The 18,324-nt window shown below is 44.6% G+C and overlaps 2 protein-coding genes across 3 annotated transcripts in view; one reads left to right on the top strand and one right to left on the bottom strand.

Annotated features, from left to right (window-relative positions):
* LOC137652227 (oplophorus-luciferin 2-monooxygenase non-catalytic subunit-like) overlaps nt 1-804 on the bottom strand; it is a 5,013-nt gene extending 4,209 nt beyond the window's left edge. Inside the window, exon 1 of the mRNA XM_068385462.1 lies at nt 685-804. The gene's annotated coding sequence lies outside the window, so the exon portion shown is untranslated. The remainder of the gene's footprint in view (nt 1-684) is intronic.
* Nucleotides 805-1,718: 914 nt separating this feature from the next.
* LOC137652228 (zinc finger protein 236-like) overlaps nt 1,719-18,324 on the top strand; it is a 161,856-nt gene continuing 145,250 nt past the window's right edge. For both annotated transcript variants that reach the window (XM_068385463.1, XM_068385464.1), the window contains exon 1: nt 1,719-1,837. The gene's annotated coding sequence lies outside the window, so the exon portion shown is untranslated. The remainder of the gene's footprint in view (nt 1,838-18,324) is intronic.

The following is an 18,324-nucleotide window of genomic DNA, read 5'->3' on the forward strand; positions in this document are numbered from 1 at the left end:
TTAAACTCTGCAAAGCGAAAGAAACAGATCACTCATTAAGGCATTAATTTTGCAATTTGTCCAGTACCATCTAAAGAAGCAATATTAGTAAAAAAAAATCCTCTCAATGATTGACGTAACTAAATGGGGAAATAGATATGGAATTTTGTTTTAACATTTTTTTTCGTTCTCGCATATGTTTCGGATAATAGACAGTAGTAAACCTGACAGGTTTATTATTATTATTATTATTATTATTATTATTATTATTATTATTATTATTATTATTATTATTATTATTATTATTATTATTATTATTATTATTAACCATAGTTGGAAAACCAAGATGCTATAAGCCCAAGGGCTCCAACAGGGAAAAATAGCCCAGTCAGATAAGGAAATAAATAAACGATATGAGTTATGAAAAATCAAAATAAAATATAAAGAAATAAATAAACGAACGATATAAGAAGTTATGAAAAATTAAAGTAAAACATTTAAAAAATCATTAACAACCTTAAAAAGATAATTAACATATAGACTATAAAAAGACTTATGTCAGCCTGTTCAACCTAAAAACATATGCTGCAAGTTTGAACTTATGAAGTTCTACTGATCCAACTACCCGATTGGGAAGATCATTCTTTTTGTTGCGTATATTACAAAATAAACTTTTCCTAGCATTGTAAAGTAAAAAACATTTACCTGTATTGCTGAACCCACGGAAAAAGTATGTTTACTGCGTGGCAAACCAACCGTCACTGATAAAAGTGAGTTAATAAAAATCCATCATTGCTGAGAAAGTTTCCACCTGTTCAGGCTGTGCTAAGAAGATCAGAGAGAGAGAGAGAGAGAGAGAGAGAGAGAGAGAGAGAGAGAGAGAGAGAGAGAGAGAGAGAGAGAGAGAGAGAGAGAGAGAGATGGTTGTGTAATATACTTATAGGATTAAGAATGTATAATAGTTATAATTTAAATGTGTATTTCCGAGTTTCCAATGTAACTATGATATTGATGGCGATAACTGACTAGCTACCTTAGTTCAATTAATATTAATGTTTTTCTTTATATCGATGACATTTTGTACTTATTCGTTTTGAGAATTAATTTCCAAAATTTTACGAATCGTGGTACAATTAGGCCTACTCATGATTTTGACATACGATATGCTAGTATTTCCGTATCAGTGTCCATTGTCCACAAATGACACCTGCTCAACTTACTTTTAAACCTTTCTATAAAAGATTGACACTATCACACTGAAATTATAATAGAGCAAAACTTTTCATCATGACAAGTAAACAATAAGACAAAGGGGTAAAAAATCTAAAGTGCTAAAATATACAAAAAAATAAATATCTGTGCTAGACAAACAAGATATTTTTAATCGACAAAATATTCTCCAGTACGCTTAGCATTGTATGTATTATATTTTACATTAACGGATAACTTATTAATTCATATTATTTCAATTCTATAAGTATTTCAAATTCATATTCACATTCGGTTTCGGTTTTGTAACTTTCAAGTATCCTGAGTTTCCTGCGTAATTCTGAATGTCCAGCCAACCGGCATGTGGCAGGATCTACCTATCCACTAGGAAAATTTAATTCTATCTATTCTATATGTTCATCGAAAACTAAACTGCACTGCAATTAACAAAAATAACATATAAAAAGACATTAGCCGCGTAAGCGTACAAGTCAAATTTACCGCTAGATGACATCACATGCTAATGTGACGTCACGAACTGGAACGTAGAACCGCCATTACGCTCTGCGCCTCATCACAAAACAGGGGAAATTTCAACGGAAAATCGCCAAGATATCCAATATTTCGGCAAAATTAAACGTTAATTCAGGTGAGCAAGTAAAAATAGACAAATGGCACACGTCTAAGGTGTCAAATAGACCTTACAATGAAGGTGAGACTGGGTACTACATGACCGCGGAATGATACTTTGTTTAGAGAAAAACAAAACAAGATTTAGATCTGTCACAGGTTCAGCCGCTGTCGGAATGATTGTTGAACCATTAAAAACGTTATTGATTATATGTTTAATTACAGATATATGTGGTTTAATCATATCAAAAGCGTCTTTATACAAGTTTCATTTCCTGTATGGGTCATAGGAAAGGAACAAATATGGATAAGGTTGCCTGTCAAAATTGGCCAAACTTGGTCAACACCCATAGGCTACAAGAATGTAGACAGTCATTGAAATCCTCGGTGGAGGATCTCTCATATTTAAAGTCTGCTTTATATACGGTTGCCTTATGTAGAAGAACCAGTTCCTTTTGTATGAGATTACATAACCCCCTATTAATAGTTCCAAGTCTACTTTTTAGTTTCTATTCAATTCAGGTTCAATAAATATTCATATTAACCATTCATAATAATTGAATAGTATTGAAACCCTACGAATATATTAAATTTTTCGGAATTGTATGTCTAAATCCGCTGTTAGGCTAATATCAGAAGTTGAGGCCTAACCTAAATTAGTTTCCACGACAAGTGCTTTCACCTAGAGGTACTGGACGCCATACAGAATGGATATATAAGTCATTGATTCTTTATATATTAGTGACCAATTCCTCTCGCTTGCTTAGAAACGGAATTTTTTTCACATTTTTGTTCCTAAAGTTTTTTTTTTTTTTTTTGAAGAACCTCTATACCAGATCACTGCCTAACTTAATCTTCCTAACATGCCTTGTCCTTACTAACTTATTCAATGGGGTTGCTAACGCCCCTTGGACTGCTGTATTCTTAGCCGCTGTCATTAAACATACAGCTGGCTGTTATCATACTTACACCCGTAAGTCTTTTATGCAACATCCAATTAACCCGATAATGGTACCAGTACTAACGTTTCCTTAACTTTTCCTGTTCAAGCTTTAACTTTTCCTTTAGTGCAATTGTGTCATCGCCCATGACACCTTGCGTTGTTCTTTCAGTATTATTATTAATATTACTTGCTAAGCTACAACCCTAGTTGGAAAAGCCAGATGCTATAAGCCCAGAGGCCCCAACAGGGAAAATATCCCAGTGAGGAAAGGAAACAAGGAAAAATTAAATATTTTAAGAACAGTAACATTAAAATAAATATATCCTATATAAACTATAATAACTTTAATAAAACAGGAAAAGATATTAGACAGAATAGTGTGCCTGAGTGTACCCTTAAGCAAGAGAACTTTAACCCAAGACAGTGGAAAACCATGGTACAGAGGGTATGGCACTACCCAAGACCAGAGAACAACGGTTTGATTTTGGAGTGCCCTTCTCCGAGAAGATCTACTTACCATAGCTAAAAAGTTTCTTCTACCCATACCAGGAGGAAAGTAGCCACTAAACAATTACAGTGCAGTAGTTAACTCCTTGGGTGAAGTATTGTTTGGTAATCTATGTTATCAGGTGTATGTGGACAGGAGAATGAGTAAAGAATAGGCCAAACTATTCGGTGTATGTGTAGGCAAAGGGAAAGTGAACCGTAACCAGAGAAAAGGATCCAATGAAGTACTGTGTGGACAGTCAAAGGACCCCATAACACTCTAGCGGTAGTATCTCAATGAGTGGCTGGTTCCTTGGCCAACCTGCTTTGGATTAGTAGTTAGCCTGCCCTACTAATGAATTCAATTTAACAGGTGTAGGTTAGGTTAATTTTGAATGAGTCAAAATATTCATGACTCGTAGTTGCAAGTCCAGATCAGGTAGTTGAATCATTAGAACTTTAGAGTTCAGACTTGCAGTAATATGTTGAACAGACTGACATAAGTCTTTTTTTAAAGTTTATGTATGAACGATGTTTTAATTTCACTCACTCACTCACTCCACTGGCTGCGGGCCTCCATGGCTCTTTGCCGCCGCTACAAGAAGCTTCCAACGACCACGGTCCTGCGCAAAATCCCACCAATCCCCCGAATCATCCACTCCAAGCTTTGTCATGTCCCTTTTTATATTATCAGACCATCTCATACGGGGTCTTCCTGGAGGTCGTCTGCCCTCTGGTTGTCCTCTAGTAATCTGGCTTATCAGTCTATCCTCATCGGTCCTGCCCACCTCAGTCTCTGTGCCATAATTGTGCTTGTTATCAGGGGTACTTCTGTCATTTCTCTCAGTTCATTGTTATGCATTCTTCTCCATTGCCCCATCTCCACATCAAAGACCGGTCCACATATCCTTCTCAAGATTCCGTTTTCAAACACTTCCAACCTTCGTTCCAGATCCCTTGTCAGCCTCTAGGTTTCACAGCCATACGTTAACACGGGTCTAATAATAGTTGTATAGGTGTTCACCTTTGTTCTCCTTGATAAGATATTGCTGTTGAGAACTTTGGCTAAAGCCCAACCACATCTGGCTGCCGCTGCTATTCTTAATTTGACCTCTTCCTCTACTCTATTTTCAACTGTAACTGTTGAGCCAAGGTATTTGAAACTCTCAACAGCTTCCAACTCCATGTTTCCACACCTGTTTTAATTTCACTGTGTTTAAAATCTTTTATTTTGATTGTTTATTACTTCACATTTAATTTTTTTCAATATTAAACTTAGCCGGTGATCATATAAGCTGTCAGCTCTGCTGCCCGACAGAAAAACCTAAGGACAAAATACACCAGCGATCGCTATACAGGTAGGGGGTGTACATCAACAGCGCCATCTGTCGAGCAGGTACTCAAGTACTCCAAGTAAACACAGAACCAATTTTCTCTCTGTCGTGCCACCGGCAAGACCTACTAAATACGCTGTTGCTTACTGGATTGATTTTCACAGTTTTGGTGAAGTACTCATTTCTAGTTATTAGCTTTCGCTTTGCAGAGGTTATCTTCAATACTTCCTTGCATTCTTTGATTGAATTTTGGATTATTTGTTGACGACTTGTATAGATTTTGAATTCCCCCTTTGACTAATTCAAGATGTCTGACCCTTCTCAAGTCCCCAAATACAGAAAGTGTAGTGCTAGGGACTGTTCAAGGCGTCTTCCGAAGGCCTCTATCGATCCTCACACCATTTGTTCCAATTGTCGGGGTAAATCCTGTCAATGGGAAGATCGATGTGAGGAATGCGTTGGGCTTTCGGAATTCGATTTTCTCGAATTCCTTAAATATTCACGTAGGCTAGAGAGAGATAGAGTCAGGAGGAGTTCATCTCGCTCAGTTGATTTTTCCTCTCCCCATGCCCCACAACCTATTCCTTCCCCTGTAGTGGTTGCTCCTGATCCCCCTTCTAGCACTCAACCTTCGATGGCAGATATGATGCGTGCCATCCAGGCTCTGGGTGAGAGAGTCGAGTCATTGGCGAGTGACCGCAACCAACTCATGGCAGACGTCAGGGAGTTGAAGGGTAAAAGTGCAGTGGGAAGTGAAGTGAGTGGTAGTGCTGTGAAAAGTGTTAGTGTTGCGCATGAGGGTGCGTCTGTTCGTGCCTGTCGTCCTCCCAGTCCGGGACCTCTTGCAAGCTCCCAAGCCCAGGGGAGAAGCAATGTCGTACGACCAAAGGGTTCGACAGGCTTTAATCAGCGGACAGACGTTCCCTCCGTGGTTTCGGACGTATCTTGCCAAGATCGCCCCACCCACAAGAAGACGAGAGAGCCCGTTCATTCCTCGTCTGCGGAAGAAGTTTCACGCCAGAAGCGATGGACCAAGGTCTCACGGCCTCTCAAACGCAAGGTCCCTTCCGAGCAAGTCCAACGGCCCAGGTGTAGCCACTGGGTCAGTTCGGACTCGCTGCAGTCTTCAGATGACTGCACACCTCCTAAGAGAGGCAAAGTGGTACCGCAACGGGCAGTAACACCGTCTGTTGCCGCACCTGCTGCTGTAGACCCTAAGTGGTCTTTGCTACAGTCTATGCAGACACAGTTAGCATCTTTTATGCAGGAGTATCGTGCGGAGACACCACCCGTGCGCAGTGTACCCTGCCAGCCGCACGTTGACGTTCACCGACGCACGGAACCCTCCGTTGACGTTCGCGAGCTACCACAACAACAGGAGGGTGGAGTTAAGTTGCTCTGTTTTGACGCTGTGTGTCAGCCTCCGCAATCCACTGTGGTTACCGCTACTCGCCCGCAGCAGACTAAACAGTCAGGAGTAGAAGCTTTGCGTCCCCACACAGCTATGGTTGTTGCCAGCTCACAGACTGAACAACAGTTCCATGACGTTGCGTCCAGTGCAGTCACGCATGCACCCGTGCTGCCGGACTCAGCCGACCAGCTTATTCCTACTCCTTTGCCGCTTCCTCCTCAACATTCAGACGATGGACTCTCTGATGATGACGACGCTGCACATCTTGACGACCCGCACACGGACATCGACGAACCCAAGACCACGCCTCCCTCCTTGGACTTTAGGAAAGTGCTTGCACTGTTCAAGGATTTATATCCTGATCAGTTTGTGTCTGCAGCACCACGCTCTCCTCCCTCTGAGTTCGCTTTAAGCACGCAGTCTGCCGCACCTGCCTTTACGAAGCTCGTCCTCGCCCGCTCGTCCAAGAGAGCTTTAAGAGTGCTGGGAGATTGGTTGCAGTCCAAAAAGCAACTTGGGAAGACAGCTTTCATGTTTCCCCCTGCCAAGCTTGCTTCCAGATCTAGCGTCTGGTATGCCACGGGAGAAGTTCTCGGCTTGGGAGTTCCTGCCTCTGCCCAGGGCGACTTCTCAAGTCTTGTAGACTCTCCCCGCAGGCTGGCCATGAGACGCTCCAAGATTTGTTGGACTCCTTCGGATTTAGACCATCTGATGAAAGGAGTATTCAGAGCGTTCGAAGTTTTTAACTTTTTGGACTGGTGTTTGGGAGCGTTGAGCAGGAAGACCTCCCCTTCTGACAAGGAAACTTCCATGCTCATAATGTCCTGCATGGACAAAGCCATACGGGACGGTTCTAGTGAGCTTGCGGCTTCTTTCGTTTCCGGGGTCCTCAAGAAACGGGAACACCTTTGCTCCTTCTTGTCAGCTGGAGTAACCCCATGTCAAAGGTCGGAGCTTATGTTTGCTCCTCTCTCGAAGTGCCTCTTCCCTGAGGAGTTGATCAAGGAGATTGCTGCCTCCTTGATTCAGAAAGACACACATGACCTGGTTGCGTCATCCGCACGCAAAGCCACCCCTTTGCCCTCCGTGTCTAGGCCCAGGATGGATACTCCAGCGTCAAGGTTCATTCCGCCCTTTCGTGGCAGAGCCTCCAGCAGAGGAGGTGCTCGTGCCGAAGGTCAACGTGGGAGCAAGAAGAAAGGTTCCAAGTCCTTTAGAGGCAGAGTCTGACTGCCACCTTCTTCAGACAGCAGTGGGAGCCAGGCTCAAGAACTACTGGCAGGCCTGGGAGAACAGGGGCGCAGACGCACAATCTGTGAAGTTACTCAGAGAGGGGTACAAGATTCCATTCTTGCGCAAGCCCCCTCTAGCAACAACTCCCATCGACCTCTCTCCCAGGTACAGAGAGGAGGACAAGAGACTAGCCTTGCAGCAAGAGGTGTCTCTCTTACTTCAAAAGGGAGCGGTAGTCAAAGTCCGGGACCATCAATCCCCGGGCTTCTACAACCGTCTCTTCTTAGTTGTGAAGAAGACAGGAGGGTGGAGACCGGTGCTAGACGTCAGTGCTCTGAATGTCTTTGTCACAAAGCAGACGTTCGCCATGGAGACGACAAAGTCGGTTCTAGCATCGGTCAGGAAGGAAGACTGGATGGTCTCTTTAGACCTCAAGGACGCTTACTTTCACGTCCCCATCCACCCAGACTCCCAACCTTTTCTAAGGTTCGTTTACGGGAAGGTTGTATACCAATTTCAAGCCCTGTGCTTTGGTCTAAGCACGGCACCTCTTGTTTTTACGAAACTGATGAGGAATATTGCCAAATTCCTGCATTTAGCAGACATCAGAGCCTCCCTCTATTTGGACGACTGGCTTCTAAGAGCTTCGTCAAGTTGTCGCTGTCTGGAGAATCTAAAGTGGACTCTGGATCTGACCAAGGAATTGGATCTCCTGGTCAATATGGAAAAGTCCCAACTCGTCCCATCCCAAACTATAGTGTACCTAGGAATGGAGATTCAGAGTCAAGCTTTTCGGGCTTTTCCGTCGGCCCCCAGAATCAGTCAAGCCCAAGAATGCATCCAGAACATGCTAAAGAAGGAGCGATGTTCAGTCAGACAGTGGATGAGTCTGATAGGGACGCTTTCATCACTGGACCAGTTCATTGCGTTAGGGAGACTGCACCTCCGACCCCTTCAATTTCACCTAGCTGTTCACTGGAGAAAGGACAAGACGCTAGAAGCGGTCTCGATCCGTATTTCCGAGAAGATGAAGTCTTCACTGACTTGGTGGAAGGAGAACATTCACCTCAGAGAGGGTCTGCCACTGGCTGTTCAGACCCCCAACCACGTTCTCTTCTCGGACGCATCGGACACGGGCTGGGGTGCGACATTAGACGGTCGGGAATGCTCGGGCACCTGGAACGCGGATCAGAGAACGTTACATATCAACTACAAGGAGCTACTGGCAGTTCATCTGGCCTTGAGAAGCTTCAAGTCTCTCCTTCTAGGCAAGGTGGTGGAGGTGAACTCCGACAACACCACAGCCTTGGCGTACATCTCCAAGCAAGGAGGGACTCATTCGATGACGTTATACGAGATCGCAAGGGACCTCCTCACCTGGTCAAGAGATCTAAACCTATCTCTAGTAACGAGGTTCATTCAAGGCAACATGAATGTCATGGCAGACCGCCTCAGCCGGAAGGGCCAGATCATCCCAACAGAATGGACCCTTCACATGAATGTATGCAAGAGACTATGGGCCTTGTGGGGCCAACCTACTATAGATCTATTTGCAACCTCGATGACTAAGAGGCTCCCAATTTATTGCTCACCGATTCCGGACCCAGCAGCAGTTCATATAGATGCCTTCCTTATGGATTGGTCCCATCTAGACCTTTATGCATTCCCCCCGTTCAAGATTGTCAACAGAGTACTGCAGAAGTTCGCCTCTCACGAAGGGACACGGTTGACGTTGGTCGCTCCCCTCTGGCCCGCGAGAGAATGGTTCACCGAGGTACTGCAATGGCTAGTGGACGTTCCCAGAACACTTCCTCTAAGAGTGGACCTTCTGCGTCAGCCACACGTAAAGAAGGTACACCCAAGCCTCCACGCTCTTTGTCTGACTGCCTTCAGACTATCGAAAGACTCTCGAGAGCTAGAGGCTTTTCGAAGGAGGCAGCCAGAGCGATTGCTAGAGCAAGGAGGACATCCACTCTTAAAGTCTACCAGTCGAAGTGGGAAGTCTTCCGAAGCTGGTGCAAGTCGGTATCAGTATCCTCAACCAGTACCTCTGTAACTCAGATAGCTGACTTCCTTTTATACCTAAGGAAGGAAAGATCTCTTTCAGCTCCCACGATCAAGGGTTACAGAAGCATGTTGGCAGCAGTCTTCCGTCACAGATGCTTAGATCTTTCCAACAACAGGACTTCCTTAAGTCTTTTGAGACCTCGAAGGAGCGTCGTTTGGCCACACCAGGTTGGAATTTAGACGTGGTACTAAGATTCCTTATGTCAGAAAGGTTCGAGCCACTACAATCAGCCTCCTTTAAAGATCTCACTTTGAAGACACTTTTCCTCGTCTGCTTAGCAACAGCTAAAAGAGTCAGTGAGATACACGCCTTCAGCAGGAACATCGGATTTTCATCTGAAACGGCTACATGTTCCTTACAGCTTGGTTTTCTAGCCAAAAACGAACTTCCTTCTCGTCCTTGGCCTAAATCGTTCGACATTCCAAGCCTTTCTAATTTGGTCGGAAATGAACGAGAAAGAGTCTTATGCCCTGTTAGAGCTCTTAAGTACTATTTGAGACGAACTAAATCTTTACGAGGGCAGTCAGAAACTTTATGGTGCGCTATTAAGAAACCTTCTTTACCTATGTCGAAGAATGCAGTTTCCTATTATATCAGACTTTTGATTCGAGAAGCTCATTCCCATCTGAATGAGGAAGACCATGCTTTGCTGAAGGTAAGGACACATGAAGTTAGAGCTGTCGCAACTTCAGTGGCCTTCAAACAAAACAGATCTCTGCAGAGTATAATGGACGCAACCTATTGGAGAAGCAAGTCAGTGTTCGCGTCATTTTATCTTAAAGATGTCCAGTCTCTTTACGAGAACTGCTACACCCTGGGACCATTCGTAGCAGCGAGTGCAGTAGTTGGTGAGTGCTCAACCACTACATTCCCCTAATCCCATAACCTTTTTAATCTTTCTCTTGAAATGTTTTTTATTGTTGTTTTTGGGTTGTCCGGAAGGCTAAGAAGCCTTTCGCATCCTGGTTGATTTGGCGGGTGGTCAAATTCTTTTCTTGAGAAGCGCCTAGATTAGAGGTTTTGATGAGGTCCTTTAGTATGGGTTGCAACCCTTCATACTTCAGCTCCTAGGAGTCGCTCAGCATCCTATGAGGATCGCGAGGCTCAGTAAGGAAGACGTACTTAAAAAGGCAGAGTAATTGTTCAAGTCGACTTCCTTACCAGGTACTTATTTATTTTATGTTTGTTATTTTGAATAACTGCTAAAATGAAATACAAAATACTTAGCTCTTAAATGTAAACATATAATGCTGGTCTCTACCCACCCCCCTGGGTGTGAATCAGCTTATATGATCACCGGCTAAGTTTAATATTGAAAAATGTTATTTTCATTAGTAAAATAAATTTTTGAATATACTTACCCGGTGATCATATATTAAAGGACCCTCCCTTCCTCCCCAATAGAGACCCAGTGGACCGAGGAGAAAATTGGTTCTGTGTTTACTTGGAGTACTTGAGTACCTGCTCGACAGATGGCGCTGTTGATGTACACCCCCTACCTGTATAGCGATCGCTGGCGTATTTTGTCCTTAGGTTTTTCTGTCGGGCAGCAGAGCTGACAGCTTATATGATCACCGGGTAAGTATATTCAAAAATTTATTTTACTAATGAAAATAACATATTTATTTCCTTTCCTCACTGGGCTATTTTTCCCTGTTGAATCCTTTGGGCCTATAGCATTCAGCTTTTCCAACTATTGTTGTAGCTTAGCAAGTACAGTAATAGTAATATGTATCATCCCTGCCATTTAAACGGATTTTGAGGCAAAGCAGAAAATCTATTTTTGGGTGAGATAGCCATGTTGTCCTGATGGAAGGTTCCTTTAGGCACCTTTCTAAGGGATATTTAGCTACAGTGATACTCCCAGAGAATTGAAAATGGGTCTCCAGAATTCTAACTCCTGGCGCGAGTATCCTTAAGAAAATTTTTAAGGATATCGCATAATATCAGGGGACGTATTTCTTGATACGACACATGGCAATCTTCACCCCGAGTGGAGTTTTCGCTCTGAGGGGGAAGAGTGGCGAAAATGAATGGGAGTCGTCATCTAGGTTACCCGGTGGATCCCCTTCCCGTATTACTCCAGGGCCACGCATGGCAACTCATTCCTTATTTCTTGTTGCAATTAAGCATGGAAAGCTACAGATAGAGTAGTTTTGGATGGGGATTTGTTACATATGTATGCTCCTTTTCTAGAAAAGGAGGGCGGATCCATCAGGATGACATGGCTATCTAACCCAAAAATAGATTTTTTGGGCTCAGCCATGTCATCCTGATGGAAGTTTACCAGAGAATCACTTGAAAGTACTATATCTGTGGGTTTGTATAAGTGCCTTTAGCTTGAATCAGCTTCTATATGGTCACCAGACCACATAAATATATGACGCTACCGTTATTCGTCATATCCGCTAAGCTTGGAACTAGCTTAGGGCTTCCTGCCCCCTGCAGGGAAACTGTCAACACTGACTATAGAAGCAAAAAGGTTTTGTATACGTAAGGAACAAAATGGAATTAGCTTACCACAAGCATGTTCACATGTAGAAGCAATTTTAAAACAGAATCAATTACTACATAACCAACATTCTTAAAGTACATATATATTTATCACCTGTATGGGAAAAAATATATGTTAAATAGGGCCACTCAAGATATTGCAAAATTATTAAGATGATTTCACTTTAGATGTTGGATAAGTTCAAACGTTGCGTACGAATGTACACACGGCACTGGTGTTATTGGTTAGATTCTACACCTATAAAGAACAGTCCAAGGGGCACCAGGGTGACCCTTGATAAAAGGTATTACACTTAAAGGTGTTAACACCTTTTCACCCATTAACTGTAAAGTCCCAAACAGTTCACTGTTCATCACAGCACTAGACGACAGGTTTTACAACACTACCTGCCGCCACAACAAAGTGTTTGATTTCATGCGCTTGCTTTGCCTAATGCTTATAAAAGACTAGAGGATTTCCAACCTTTGTATGAGTGGAGTCTATCAAAGTCCATATGCTGAAAGAAGTTCAGCGAGGAAGCAATACTTCTCGGATCATGACCTGCGGGTGTACTGTCAGGATCCGCTCTGAGAATAAAGTAGGTGAGCTTCGCCCTTAGTTGTTTCAGGGATAAGTTTGATCCTGAGGTTTCGCCTATGAAGAGCTGTCCTCCCGTGAAGTCTGAAGTTCTTCGAAGATAGACCTTTAGACACTCTACTGGACATAGAGAGGCATCTTCCTTCAGAGGGCAGATTCTCCAAGGATCCCACCTTTTGGTGAGTAGCTCTTTTTTGGCGAGAATTGTAGGATTGGGAAAAATTTTCAGTTCTCTCTCTTCTGTGAACTGAATATGGCCCTCGTCTATTGATAGAGCTACTATTTCACTAACTCTAGCCCCTGAGGCTATAGCAAACAAAAATATAATTTTCTGGGTCGACCTGTGACGCCCGGTGAAAAGGGTCCTTCTTTACACTTTTTGGATGTAAACCTTCCAAATATACCTGAGAAAGATAAAAGCATGGAATGCAGAGGTTACTACCCTCGCGCGAGCACCTTGTGGGTGTCGTGTATAAAGCAGGGGCGTGTGGAAACCACTACTCACAACAAAAATATCATTTTTTGTGTTAGATCCTTAAGGGAGCAATCTTCATTGTTCAAGTTCGAAGCATAGTGCAAGACTTTGTCCAAAGACCATGCAATGGGCTTCGGAGGGGCTGCTGGTTTAAGTCTAGCACATGCCTTTGGAATTTTGTTGAAGATTTTGTTTGACAGGTCCACCTGGAAGGCGTATAGAATAGGTCTAGTCAAAGCTGACTTACACAAAGTTATCAGGTAGAAGCCAAGCCTTGTTCGTGAAGGTGGATGAAGAAGGACAGGCAGAAGTCTATCAAGATTTCTGTCGGGTTTTTTGCTTTAACAAAAGAGATCCACTTCTTCCAAGACGATTCATATTGTCTTCTGGTTGATTTTGACTTGTATTCTTCTATAAAGTCGATGCTGTCTTTCGAGATCCCAAATCTCTTTTCTACTGCTAAGGCAAGAAAATCATGAGATGAAGGATTTGGGTTCTCAGTGATGAAGTGTAGACAGTTGACTTCTGAACCAGTTGGGACAGAACTGGGTTAGGAAAAGGAAACAGCCTCAGCCTCAGTTCTATCACTAGAGGGAACCAAGTGCTCTTGGGCCACTTGGGGGCCACCACTGCTGCTGTTCCCTTGAAGGATCTCAGCTTGTTGAGGACCTTCAGCAGGAGATTTGTTGGTGGGAACAGATAGATATGAGTCCATCTGTTCCAATCGAGAGACGTGGCGTCCATCGCTTCTGCCCGAGGGTCCTCGTATGGGGCTACGTATCGAGATAGTTTCTTGTTGTCGCTCGTTGCGAATAGGTTGATCAGCAGTTATGGGACTTTTTCCAAGATGAAGGAGAATGAGTCTGCGTCTAGGGACCATTCTGACTCTATCGGCTTTCGCCTGGATAGAGCGTCCGCCGTCACATTGCGGAACCCTTGTAGGTGAACTGCTGATATGTGCCATCTTTTCTCTCTTGCCAAGCGAAAGATGGCCAACATCACGTCGCTGATGTAGGGCGATCTTGAGCCTTGTTGGTTCAGACATCTCACTATCACTTCGCTGTCCAAGACCAGCTTGATGTGGCCTGATCTGTGAGGGGATAGCTTCTTCAATGTCAGGAGGACTGCCATGGCCTCCAGAATGTTGATGTGAAAGGTCTTGAACAGGGATGACCAGGTCCCTTGAGCTTTCCTTTAATGGGAATGACCTCCTCATCCTTCTGTTGAGGCATCCGTGTAGATGACTACCGATGGTTGAGGTGGTTGTAAGGGAATAGTCCTTGCTAGCCTCTTGACCTCCGACCACGGCCTCAGAAGCAATCGCAGTAAGGTTGGTGTCGGTCTCTGTTGATCTCTTCGAGCGTTTGATACGTATCTTCGCCAGACTCCTGATGCATCTTTCAGCTCTGCTCTTAGCACTGGGTCTGTTACTGCTGCGAACTGGAGAGAGCCCAGTACTCTTTCCTGTTGGCGTCTTGAAATCCTATTGGATTTCAGTAGTCTCTTGACAGAACCCGCGATCTCTCTCCTCTTCTTTGGTGGAATGGAGAGGCAGTGTGACTGCAAGTTCCAATGGATTCCCAACCATTGAAACTCTTGAGTTGGAGAGAGGCGAGACTTCTTGTAGTTGATCTTGAAGCCCAGATGTTCCAGGAACTGGATCACCTTTGTGGCTGCCTGCAGACAAGCAGTCTTGGATGCTGCCCACACCAGCCAGTCGTCCAGGTATGCAGCTACCTGAACGCCTTCTAAGCGTACCTGTTGTACGACTGTGTTCACAAATTTCGTGAAAATCCTTGTGGCTGTTTAGTCCAAAGGGCATGGCTCTGAAGACATACTTTGTCCTCCGTAGCTTGAATCCAAGGTAGGAGGAGAGGGGCGGCTGACTGGAAGGTGCCAGTAAGCATCTGCCAGGTCTATTGAGACTGTGTAAATCCCTTTCGGTAACAGGGACCTTATGTATTGTAGGGTTAACATCCGGAACTTGTTGAGTGGAGACAAGTCTAGAATGACTCTGAGTTTGTCCGAGTCCTTCTTGGAAACACAAAACAGCTTTCCCTGGAATTTGATGGACAATGCTTTCCTTATAACCTTTTCGTTCAAGAGTTCTAAGGTATATTCTTCCAATAAGGGGGTGGAGTGTTGGAAGAATTGAGACTCCACCCCTTGTTGGAAGAATTGAGGAAATGAAGGTGGAGATTTGTTCCATTTCCATCCTAGTCCATTCTTGATCAGGCTGTGGGCTCAGTGATCGAAGGTCCAACGATCCTGAAAGTGGAGAAGTCTTCCTCCTACCTGGAGCATCTCATTGCTTGGATGATCCGGAGGGTTTGCCACCCTGACCACGTCCTCCTCTACCTTGTGAGGGTTTTCTTGAGGAGCCTCGTCTGGATCCTCTACCTTTCGTGCGAAAGGTAATGGTGTGCCTCTCAAAGCCTGGGTTAAAGGCTGGTGACTGGGCTACCAGCTGTTGAGGCACCACCTGGAAAGTGGTTTGCGGTTGAGCAACCATATGGGGCACCATGGTCATGGTTACTGTGGGATGTTGCACAGGTTGAGAAGGCAGTCTTGGCTTCTTTGTCTTCCTCTTAGGTTGGGGACCAGCATTAGGGGAAGATTTTTTCTTTGCAGAGAAGATTCCTATTCTCCTTGGCGGCTTTGGTGACTACCTCTTGGACTGCTTCCTTTGGGAAGAGGTCCTTGCCCCAGATACAGGAAGTGATCAACTTCCTGGGCTCGTGTTTGACCTTTGCATTGGCAAACACAAACTCTCTGCAGACCCTTCTGGCCTTCACAAAAGCGTACAAGTCTTTAACCAGAGTAGCCATGTGCATCTTGGCTAGGACTGTATGCATGTCCGGGGTGCTTGCAATGCCTGCACACATCTCCATGCAGTTCTGGAGGGACAAAGAGTTGGCTAGTCTCTCTTTCGTCTCCTGTTCTCTTCTCAGGAGAAAGTCCGACAGCTTCAGGAGGTTCTCACTGAACTGCTGTCCTGCGATGTCCGCGTAGAGCTTCGATACCGAGAAGGGTTAGGTGGACCTCATTCCAATCCTTCTCGCCCGTGGGCAAGGCCAGAGACAATGGCCTACACTCTAGCGTAGGACATGGTTTGCCTGCATTAACTGCCTTAAGCACATTGTGGAGAGCTTTCAACGAGAAGGGGAAAGCTCTGGATGAAGGAGTAAGGAAAGTAGGGTGCTTTTTGCTCAACGCAGAAACTTGAGTTGGTATAGCCTGCCTTCAGGTTACTCGTCAAGAGAGCCTGTGCCTTGTTGTGGTCAAAAACCATGACTTCCTTGGGTTCCGTCTCTTCCTTACTGGCTCACTCCTCAGCCGGATGAAACATTCCGGGTAAGCCGAAAGGTTTGGCCAGAATTGAATGTCGTCAAGGAGGATGGCCCCCATCTTCTCCGAGCTGTAGAGTTTCCCATTCATCATGTGCATGAACTCTGCATACCACCAGGGATTAGTTTCGGAGCATGGTGGCAGGTCAGACACTTTGGGTCGCTTGTATGACCCACGAGAACCAACTACGGGGCTTGCTTCCCTGAATTCCTTCCTCATATCTACGTTTTCCTTATGTAGAGTATCAACTAGCTGCTGGATCTGGGCCATAACCGCTTGGCCCAGCAGGTCTAGTTGAGGGGTTGGAGCTGAAGAATCTGACAGCACAGGCTGAAATGCCGACACAGACAGAAGAGGGTCCTCTGCTTCTGTCGACTCGAGATCTTCTTCCTCTCCTGGTGGTTGGGCCACCTCTTCTTCAGGGTCCTCTTTTCGGTTTCCGAGGACACTTCTGACATCCTCTACTGATGGATCTCCATACCTTGTAGAGCCTCGTTGATGTCGGCCTCTATTGCAAGTTGTATGCAGGGAGCTCCGGGTCGTGCTTGAAGTACGACGGCATCAGCTGTTGCCTTTGGAAACAGCAGGCTTCTGATCATGTCGCTTGGTAGGTACGGTCTTGGAGAGTTCTTTTGGAACCCTCGTACCCACTTCCGAAGCGTTTCCTTCGCAGTATCCCTTGACTCTGTCAGCTTGGGATCGCCGAAACTCTTGGTCATCAAGGTCGAGCAGGGGGCATGAGACCTGCACATGGTGTGACCACAAAACTTCTTACTCTTGTGGTTACAGTATATCACCTCACACTTCACCTTGGCCTCCTCCTGTAAAGAAAGAAAAAGGCGAAATGAGTATGGGGTAATTTATCACACTGATAAATTAAATTCATGCATTAGATTAGCACTTACTATTATCATTATACCTTAGGATAGTAAGCTAGAAAGAAAATAGGAAAGACACATATCTGTGTCTCCTGCCCAGGCAATTGCTGTGACCTCCCTCAATATTAATACAGTATTTAAAATTTACTTATTAGGGAAATCTAGGGTGGAAGAGCTCTAAATTCTAGAGCTGAAGTTAATGTATACTAGCACTAACCTTCCCACAAAATGGAATATTAATATTGTATGGTAAAGATATTACATTCTGATGACCTATGGCTCCTCAGGATATTGAAGGAATACTTCACTTCAACATTATATAGCAGTCTCAACAATGGACTGTGAAAGGACACACAGAATATGTTGGAAAACATACTACTGCATATTATATACTTTAATTTTCTAACTGCAGTATGTACTCTACTGCAGAAATACTGGCTACTGAATAATCTTATACTGTAGTTCTGCCGGTATGCTACCGGCTAGGCTTGTACCTGACGGCACTAGCCGTCAGAAAGAGAGAGAGCATGAAGAGAAGGGCTACTGTATTATTATAGTTTAGTACAATAACTAGGGTTGTAGGGACTACTGTCTCTACTGCCTTCCTCCAGAATGAGGATTCAAATGGAAGGGGGAGGATGTAATAATTCTAGCTTCCATCCAGCCACAGTATCTGTTGCCGGCTGCTCTGCTGGTTCCAGGGTTTGTGGATAGCAGTCCAAGAGAGGATTGAAGAATACTCAAAGTTATAATGGTCTCCCACCGGCAGCCATCGTGGCTGGCACAACCTTTCCTGGAGCCTTGCTTCCGATAGGGGGAAGGTCGAAGCGGCTATCAAGCCGCCTTTGTAGGAGCCCGGCTGGCATCGCAATCCACCCGGCAAGCGGGGAGATTGTAGAATACTGGCCACAGATGTTGTGATGGCTAAGCCATCACTAAATGACAGGAAGGGGAAGGGAAAGGGTCTTATATTTTGTCGATAGAAGGCGGCACGTCTGCCTCCCACTATCGGCCACAAACATAGAAACATAGTTTCTATACCGGCGCTGTCTTGGGCGGCAGAGGAATAACGATTCCTAGACCACAAGGGAGAAGGTGGCGGGAATTGTACTACCACTTTCGGTTGTGGGCTTGGGAAGCCGGGCTTCCTATGTCTGCAACTGTAAACCGCCAGGGGAATGACTAGTCCCCCGTCAGTAGGGTTGCCAACAAAAAGACTGAATACTCTTAAGTTATTGT

This window comes from Palaemon carinicauda, chromosome 13 (assembly GCF_036898095.1).
Source record: "Palaemon carinicauda isolate YSFRI2023 chromosome 13, ASM3689809v2, whole genome shotgun sequence".
NCBI classification, from domain to species: Eukaryota; Metazoa; Arthropoda; class Malacostraca; order Decapoda; family Palaemonidae; genus Palaemon; species Palaemon carinicauda.